This window comes from Pristiophorus japonicus, chromosome 10 (genome assembly GCF_044704955.1).
Source record: "Pristiophorus japonicus isolate sPriJap1 chromosome 10, sPriJap1.hap1, whole genome shotgun sequence".
Taxonomy (NCBI): Eukaryota; Metazoa; Chordata; class Chondrichthyes; family Pristiophoridae; genus Pristiophorus; species Pristiophorus japonicus.
Window position 1 is genome coordinate 143,445,336 of NC_091986.1, and position 8,500 is coordinate 143,453,835.

Sequence of the window (8,500 nt, forward strand, 5' to 3'; positions counted from 1 at the left end):
TACTCGGGTAAGAATGGAAGCAAGAGGAAACAAAGCTAGGGTTCCAAGGATCACATTCATCAGTTTATATTACTGTAGCTCTCTGCATGTCCCGAAAGATGTCTGAGCATTTTACAAGATGGAGGAAAAAGTGAAGACTGAACAAGAGAGGAGAAAAAATGAACAGAAAGCTGGGGAAGCACCAAATGTATGTTTAAAATCCAAGGGATTTTAGGTGTCAAGGTGGAAGGACTTGGGGGGTAGTTCCAAGGGCAGGATCTAATGGTTGAAGAAGTTGCTGCTGGTGGTGGACAGTGGGAGCAAGAATTGACACGAAATTCAGTAAAGTAAACAATAAAATACTGCAGATGCTGGAAATCTGAAATAAAAACAGAAAATGCACCCTAGTTTGCTGAGGGAAGTAAGGATGGAAATTGTGGAGGTGCTGGCCACAATCTTCCAATCTTCCTTGGATACAGGGGTGGTGCCAAGGGACTGGAGGATTGCAAATGTTGCACCCTTGTTCAAAAAAGGGGAGAAGGATAATCCTGAAAATTACAGGCTTGTCAGTTTAACATCGGTGGTGGGGAAGCTTTAAGAAACAATAATCTGGGAGAAAATCATCAACCACTTGGACAAGCATGGACTAATAAAGAAGAAGCAGTACCGATTTGTTAAGGGCAAATTGTGTTTGACTAACCTGATTGAGCTTTTTGATAAGGTAACAAAGAGGGTGGATGAGGGCAGTGTAGTTGATGTTATGTATATGCACTTTCAAAAGATGTTTGATAAAGGCTTGTTAGCAAAATTCAGCCCATGGGATAAAAGGGGCAGTAGCAGCATGGATATAAAATTGGCCAAGGGATAGAAAACAGAGGGGGCAAAATTCGATAGTGCTCAATTTGGGGCGTTAACTTTTAACTTTTTGAGAATTTATTGCCCAGTGAAATGGGTTTACAAAATATGGGAAATTGGGCATTTTCACCCCAGGAGTGAAGGGGTGGTAAATGAGGTGCTAATGGCCTCAGTGGGGTGCTGCAGGGGTACCATTGACAGAGAGTTACACAATTTCAGCTGACTTGCAATCAGCCTTCAATCCTTGCCTCCAGCTCAATTCAATTTTTCAAGGGGAGGTAATTTCAAACTGCTGCTGCTCTTTTTCAGCTTTGCTGCACTTGAGTCAGACCTCTCAGAAACTGAGACACCTTTGTGCGATGGCTGGTGCAAATCTTGCTTCAAGGGAGAAGGCCTCACGGTTTAATAACGTGGCACTGGAGACATTGGTGGGGCAGTGGAGAGAAGGTAGGAGTCGCTCTCCCTCCATCTGGAAGGAGACCATTGCCACAGGTATTCAGGGCCATGTGGCGAGAAGTGGCCAAGGAGGTGTCGGCCAGCACTGTGGAAGACAGAACCCTCACACAGTGTCGTAAGAAATTCAAACAACCTCAGTTGGGTGGTGAAGTTGAATACCTGCTTCAACACCTCCTACATACCAGCCTTTGAACTTCTGTATGCGCACACTGTGAAATCCACTTCTTCCCCTTCAGTTAACCACCGTCTGCAGTTATTCAGACTCACATCCTTATCTCACACCTTGCCTACATTCACAGTGTAGAGTTCTCAACTCTAGAACATATTCACACGAGGCATATACTGCAGACAAGGTCACTCATGACCTGCACCTTTATTCCCCAGACCAAGGAGTGCTGAGCCTGCGTGGAACCTCCCTTTAAATACCTGGCTGACCAGGTAAGGAGTGTCTCCCACAAGTTCACCCCCTGTGGTCAAGGTGTGTATTTCACAGTTGTATACAGTATACATATTGGTTACCCTCTCCACGGTCTCTTAATTGTCAGACTGCTTGTCTGACATTAAATTCTGGATGAGCAGAAATGTTCTCCAATTAAATATTGGGAAGACCGAAGCCATTGTTTTCAGTCCTCGCCACGAACTCAGTTCCCTAGCCACTGACCCCATCCCTCTCCCTAAATCTGTCTGAGGCCGAACCACACTGTTCACAACCTTGGTGTCATATTTGATCCTGAAATGAACTTTCGAGCACATATCGCCGTGTCGAGGTTGTCCCGCCCCAAGTTGGTTACCGCCCCAATTGGGACGCTAGGGAATTTCTCCAAACTGCTTCCAATGGCTGAAGAGTCAATAACCAGACAGCACAGATTTAAGGTGATTGGCAAAAGAACCAGAGACAAAATGAGCAAAACCTAATTTGCGCAACGAATGGTTAGGATTTAGAATGCATTGCCTGTTAGAATCAACCACCAGCAGTGATAACAGGATAGGGATCAGCAGCCAGAACCCTGGCCAATTTTCTCCTCTCTAATCCAGGTTTATTGAGGGAAATTGTAGCACAGCCTGATTGAGATCAGGAAGATTCAATTATGGTGTGAACCTATAATTTTCTGATCTATTTTATTCAGCTACTCGCTAGATAATCTCACTGAGCCATTGCCATGCACTTCTATTCTGAGAAAGGGAAAAATTTGGTACCTTGGCACCTCCAGTTAGTTAGGCGGGGGGGGGGGGGGGGTTGGCGCTAATGGGGCACTGAGGTAGTAGCACCGTGGCGAGGCGAATCCAGCAATGCACGCCAAATCCAGCCCCCCCGTAATGCCGCTGCTATGAGTTAGTGCAGGGGACATCAGAGCCAGGCAGATTGTGCAACATTCACTTGGCGCCTGATCTGCAAAATTCATCATCGCCCCCTGCCTTAGCGCTCCACCCCGACAGCAACAGGGAGAGGAGGAGTCAAGTAGGCAGATGTCAGCTTCAGGGGCGCTACTTAAAGGGATCATGAGTAATGAGTCACAGCTGTCAGGTTAGCGCTGTTTCACTGCTTCCTTGTCAGTTTGACATTGAATTCAACTGTTCCACAATCATTTAAAGGTTGTTTAGTCTCTGGAGTGTTGTGGCTTCTAAAAATTTGTGACATTTTTATTCTCAGAACTTATCAAAGTGCTACAGTAGAATGAGGTTCTGCAGCATCAATGAACCTCCCCTTTAAAAACTGGAAAATGCCTGTGGCAATGTTGACTTGGGATAAGACTGCCCCTGATATTACTTAGTGCTTTGAGTCTAATGCCTCTGAGCTGGGTCATTAGCGCTTGATTTAGTGCTCCATTCCTTTGAGCAATGACATTTACTTTTGCGTGCAGTGTGATTCATTAGCGCCTGGCACTAAATTTCAAACTTTTCTAAAGTTACCGCCCATTCCTGGGCAAAAATGAATTTCTCCCCAAGCCAATTGTGTTTGAGTTAATGAAGCATTCCTGCACTTAACCAAAATCAAAATTAGTGGTGATGGAAATTAATTAATTAGCTACTTAAAACAGTTTTGTTTTACCCTCAGGATGGTTGAGGGAAAACTTTGGCAAAATGGGTTATCACTTGTTTTCTTGGAGGATCCATCTCACACACTTAAAGCGGTTGTGCATCCATTAAAATTCGAACATAGAATACTTCCCTATTAGTTGGTCAATTTGACAGGTTTTGACAGTTTAACTTAATTCCACTAGTAATTGACAAAATATTTAACTTGGCAAAATTCAACATCACAGGTCCATATAAGGTAAATGCTATATATGTTCTGGATGTGATACACAGGAAATACTACAGCATAACAGTCTGTATTTTTAATCAGTAGAAGATTTAGAAGTCTGTGTCTGCAAGTTTTTTGTTTAATCAGATTGAGGAATGTGTGCAGTTTAGTTAACTTCAGCCACTTAAACATTACTCCTTGTTGTTGCTTTGGCATCCTGATAGAGCCGACAGCAACTTTCCATCTCCACCCAATATGAGCCTGAACTTTCCATGCCAGCCACAATCCAGCAGCCTAATTACATGATCCACGAATAGGCTGTATCTTCTCAACCATGGTCTGTAATTCTCACATTGATTTCAATTAGCAGTAAGACAGTAAAACTTAGTTGGCATGACATATTCCAATTAAAATATTCATTCTGAAATGCAAAATATTTGAGGAGTCCAGTACATAGCACTCGTAATAATTCACTCCACTCCACAAGGCTATCCCCCAGTCTTATTAATAATGCACAGGAATTTTTTTTGTATTTAATCTAGTTTCAACTGGGGAAACATTAACCCACTTCAAAAGTAATTAATTCACTCTAAAGCACTTTGAGACATCCTAAGGACATAGGTGTTCTAAAATGCAAGTTATTTTTTCTAGAACTGAGGACGGCAGAGCAATTGATAGCAACAATTTAATCAATATCAATTACAGGGGATCATGGTAGTTTACATAGCATACACAACAGAAGGCATGCATGGAATTCCTTGAAATATTCTTATACTAATGCTGGAATTACATGTTTTTTAAAATTAATTCTCCAGATGTGGGCATCACTTGAAAGGCTGCCATTTATTGCCCATCTCTAGTTGCCCTTGATAAGGTGGAAATACAACTGAATGGCTTGCTACGCTACTTCAATGGGCAGTTAAGAGTGAACTACGTTGGTGTGGGACTGGAATCACATATAGCCAGCAGGTTTCCGTCCCATTAGTGAACCAGTTAGTTTTTCCGACAATCTGACTACTTCATGGTCATTTTTACTGATACTAGCTTTTTAAAAAATTCATAGATGCTTCCAGAGAGAATTAAAATATAATTGATATCTCTGAAACCTGGTTGGATAAAAGTGATGGGCCAGAAGCACAACTGAAATATATGGTATTCAGTAAAGATAGTTTGGGTTGCCAAAGGAGGGTGGGTAGTTTTATTTGTGGAGAATATAGCTGCAATTTGTCAACAGGAGGGAGTTGAGATGGATTGGGTGGAGATAGAGCATGGGGTTGGTCCAAATTTGATCCTTGGCACATGTTCTATGCCTCCAGGTAACACAGAGAGCTGGACAGGGGAAAGAATTAAAAGGGCAGCAGAGCAGAGTAGAACATGCTTTGTTGTTCTCAGGAACTTTAATTAATCCTTCGTTTAAATGGTCTGCTATGAGGAGCCAAATGCAGAGGGAGGCGAGACTAATTTATCATTAACGATTATTGCTTTATTCTACATGTAGGAGAGAGTACCGGCGAGGACAACTTACTGATTTACCACAGTAACAATACGGAGATGATGGGCTCAATTTTCTCCAATGCCATTTTTTGTGTATTTGAAGAGTTATGTCTGTTTTTTTGGGGCCCAACTACGCCAAAAAAAAAAGTTGAAAGTTTCCCCATTTTAACTTGTGAATGTGGCCCGGCGCCCATTGTCCTTAAGCTCTGTGGGTGGAGCCTAAGCTGTGCATCAAAAAGATCGGGTCGCCAGGGTAACGAGGGACACACTGTGGGCTGAGGCTGGAAAGTGAAACATACAAGACATTCTGGCCAGCTCACAGCAACCTGCACAAGCACTTTGCACATTGCAGCTATTTAAGGCAGCATCTTACCAACATGAAAATATTAAAGAGTCTTTGTGCCAAAAGTCTATCCTGTAAACTGAATTGGAAACTGAAGTAGAACTGGATCTTCTACGCTGATTCTCATACCTGCGCTGATCTTGTTAACTGTCCAGAAGGTTTTTCAGAGCAGACACATACACTGTCTTAAGAAAAATCGTAGTTGGCCAAACTTGCATAAATAGCCAGAATTGGTGCGGGTGGCAGGTTACGCCCCCAATGAGGTAAAAAAAATTGTACCTAAGTGAATTACGTTGGCCCAGAAACTTTGGGGAAACTTGATTTATTTTACTCCAAAAAAAAAAACGGTGCACGCCCAAAAAACGATGCAGATAATTGGGGAAAATTGAGTCCTATATCTCATCTCTCTCTATGTGGGAGTATCAGGGCAATAGTGATCATTGTATTGTTGGATTTCAGCTGCAAAGGCAGGTTAATGTTGCTGACAATGTAATAGCAGTACCTGGAAAGATTTAGGAAGGTACATTGCGGTAAACTGTCGGGTAATAAAAACTGATAAAGAATAAAAATGAGTTATTTTTAAATCACTGTTGAAGGACTCGGTATGTCCCTATGGAAAATTCTGTCACTGTCTTATTTCCTCTGTTCAAGATAAAATAAAAGCTAAATGGTTAATAAGAGGTGTCCATTGAGAAAGTAACCTTACAATGGTATTTCAATATATCTAAATGACAGCAAGGTTTCTGTCAGTTATGTTGGGAATCAGAGAATAATCAAGGGCCACATTGCTTTTTTTGAGGGTTTTGTCATGGCAGGTTATATATTAAGATAAAGATATGGCCAATGAGGTGAATAGATGCTCTGCATTAGTTTAGGCTTCCGAGGACAATTTCACATCCCCACTATTACAGGAGGGGTGTGTAACTAACATTACTCCATTTAACGTGACTGAAGATATGGCCGTAGCTAAGATTAATGCAGTTAAAATTGATAGAGCTGTAGGATCAAACTCCATTTAATCCAATTTGTTTAGGGAAATGGAAGGGGTAATCTGTTAGACACTGACTGATATATTTCCTAACTTTTGAAGTCCAGGTTCGTTTTCATGATTTGCGGATAACTCTTGTGATCCTGTTGTTTAAGAATGGGGAAAAATTGGATCATGGAAATTATAGGCACGAATTTAACTTTGGTAGTAGGAAAGCGTAGTAGGAGTATGATTGAAATTTCTAGAATGATGAAGGGATTGGATACAATCAAGTTAAATATGTTATTTGAACTGGATAAGATGTTAGGATTAGAGCTCATGCCTATAAAATTTGTAGGCAGAGTTAGATTGGATTCCAGGAAGTCTGGGGTGAATTTTAACCCCCAAAAACAGGTGAGTTCGGGTCGGGTAATTTGTTAAAATGTAAAAAGAATTTCAAACCCGACCCCAATCCTTCCACTTCCTGGTTAAACAGAGGAGGGAAGGGGTGGACAGGCAACCCGCTCCCAGGAGACAGGTTGCAATTTAAATACTATAATGAGGTTGGCAACCTTTTATTTAACCGGACCTTACCCGAGGTTGGACCACCACCCCCCCTAGGATTGACCCCCCTTTCTCTGTCCCCCGTCCGAAACTCCTCCACCCCGCCTACACAACCTGCCACTGTTAGTATCCAGGCCTATTGCTTTTTGCAGAGAATCATGGCCTTTGGAACAAACTGTTGAGGCTGATGTGGAGTTGGTAAAAGTGGGAACTTGACAAGTTCCAGGAAGAGTCTCAATACTGTGAAATTCTTATTTCCAACATTTCTATTTATAGAGGGTAAGTTCTAGTTGTGATTATGATGATTCATAAGCAATTGCAGTTTCCTGGAATTTGCTTGATTCCCTTATGAAGTTGGAAAATAATTTCCCAGGGTTTCCCTGAATGGTCTAAGTTTATTTTCTCTGGTTTTCTACCTTACCCAGGAGGTAGCATTGTTAGGGTGGGTGATTAATATGTTGTGCTGGTCTACTGACTGTATGGGGAGGGTTTGCTGGATATTTCCTCATCCTTTTCATATGTGCTTATAGTGGTCGCTTCTGAATGAGAGACTAAACAGGTGTACAGGTGTAAATTAACAAGGAATTTAACTGTCAATTAATTAGTAAAATATTTAAATGATATTAGGAGAACCAGCTGGCTAAGATAAGTAATAAAAACAAGAGCGGGGGTAAGATGTCGGCGGCGGCTGGGGTGAGAGGGCTGGGCACTAAACTGAGCCAGAGACTGCGGGAGGTGTGGATCCACCTGTGCCAGAGCTCAGCGGCCAGCCAGGGGCCAGGGATTTCGTCAAGCAGCACTATGTCACGCTGAAGGCGGCGAATCCAGATGTTCCCATTCTGATCCGAGAATGTTCCGGGATACAGGCTCAAGCGTGGGCTCGATATGAGTTTGGAAGAGAGAGAAGTTTACCGTTGGATAATTTGAACTCTGAGCAAGTGGCAAAGGCACTGGAGTCTCGAGTTAGCAAGCCGTGAACAGCAGAGCGATCGGACCGTGAAGGAAAAAGTTTAATTAAAAAAATATATAGTGGCGCGGGAATGCTTTTGTTGGCCTCGTCTGGTTTCCCAAATGCAACTGTAAAATAAATCTAATTTAAAATGGGAAAAAAAACGGGAAATACTCAGCAGGTCAGGCAGTATCTGCGGAGAGAGAAACAGAGTTAACGTTTCAGGTTGATGATCCTTCGTCAGAACTAGGAAAAAGTTAGAGATGTAACAGGTTTTTAAGCAAGTGTGAGGTGAGGTGAGGGGTGGATAGAACAAAAGGGAAGGTCTGTGATCGGATGGAAGGCTGAAGCAATTAAGAGACAAAAGGGACGATGGTGCAAGGCAAAAAGAGATGGTAACGGGGCAAGTTAAGAAACAAAAGATGAGTCTGGATAGGGTTTAAATGGCAGAATCATCAACAGCTGCTGTGGGAAAGAGAGAAAATCAGGAAAAAAAAGCAGCGAAGTTATGGTTTGAAATTGTTGAACTTGATGTTGAGTTCAGAAGGCTGTAAAGTGCCTTAACGAAAGATGAGGTGCTGTTCCCCGAGCTTGCGTGAGCTTTATTGGAACAGTGTAAGAGGCCGAGGACGGAGAGATCAGAGTGGG

The 8,500-nt window shown here is 42.3% G+C and overlaps 1 pseudogene; it reads left to right on the forward strand.

Annotated features, from left to right (window-relative positions):
- The first annotated feature begins 7,578 nt into the window (after positions 1-7,578).
- LOC139274815 (NADH dehydrogenase [ubiquinone] 1 alpha subcomplex subunit 2-like) lies at positions 7,579-7,883 on the forward strand (annotated as a pseudogene).
- The last annotated feature ends 617 nt before the right edge of the window (positions 7,884-8,500 follow it).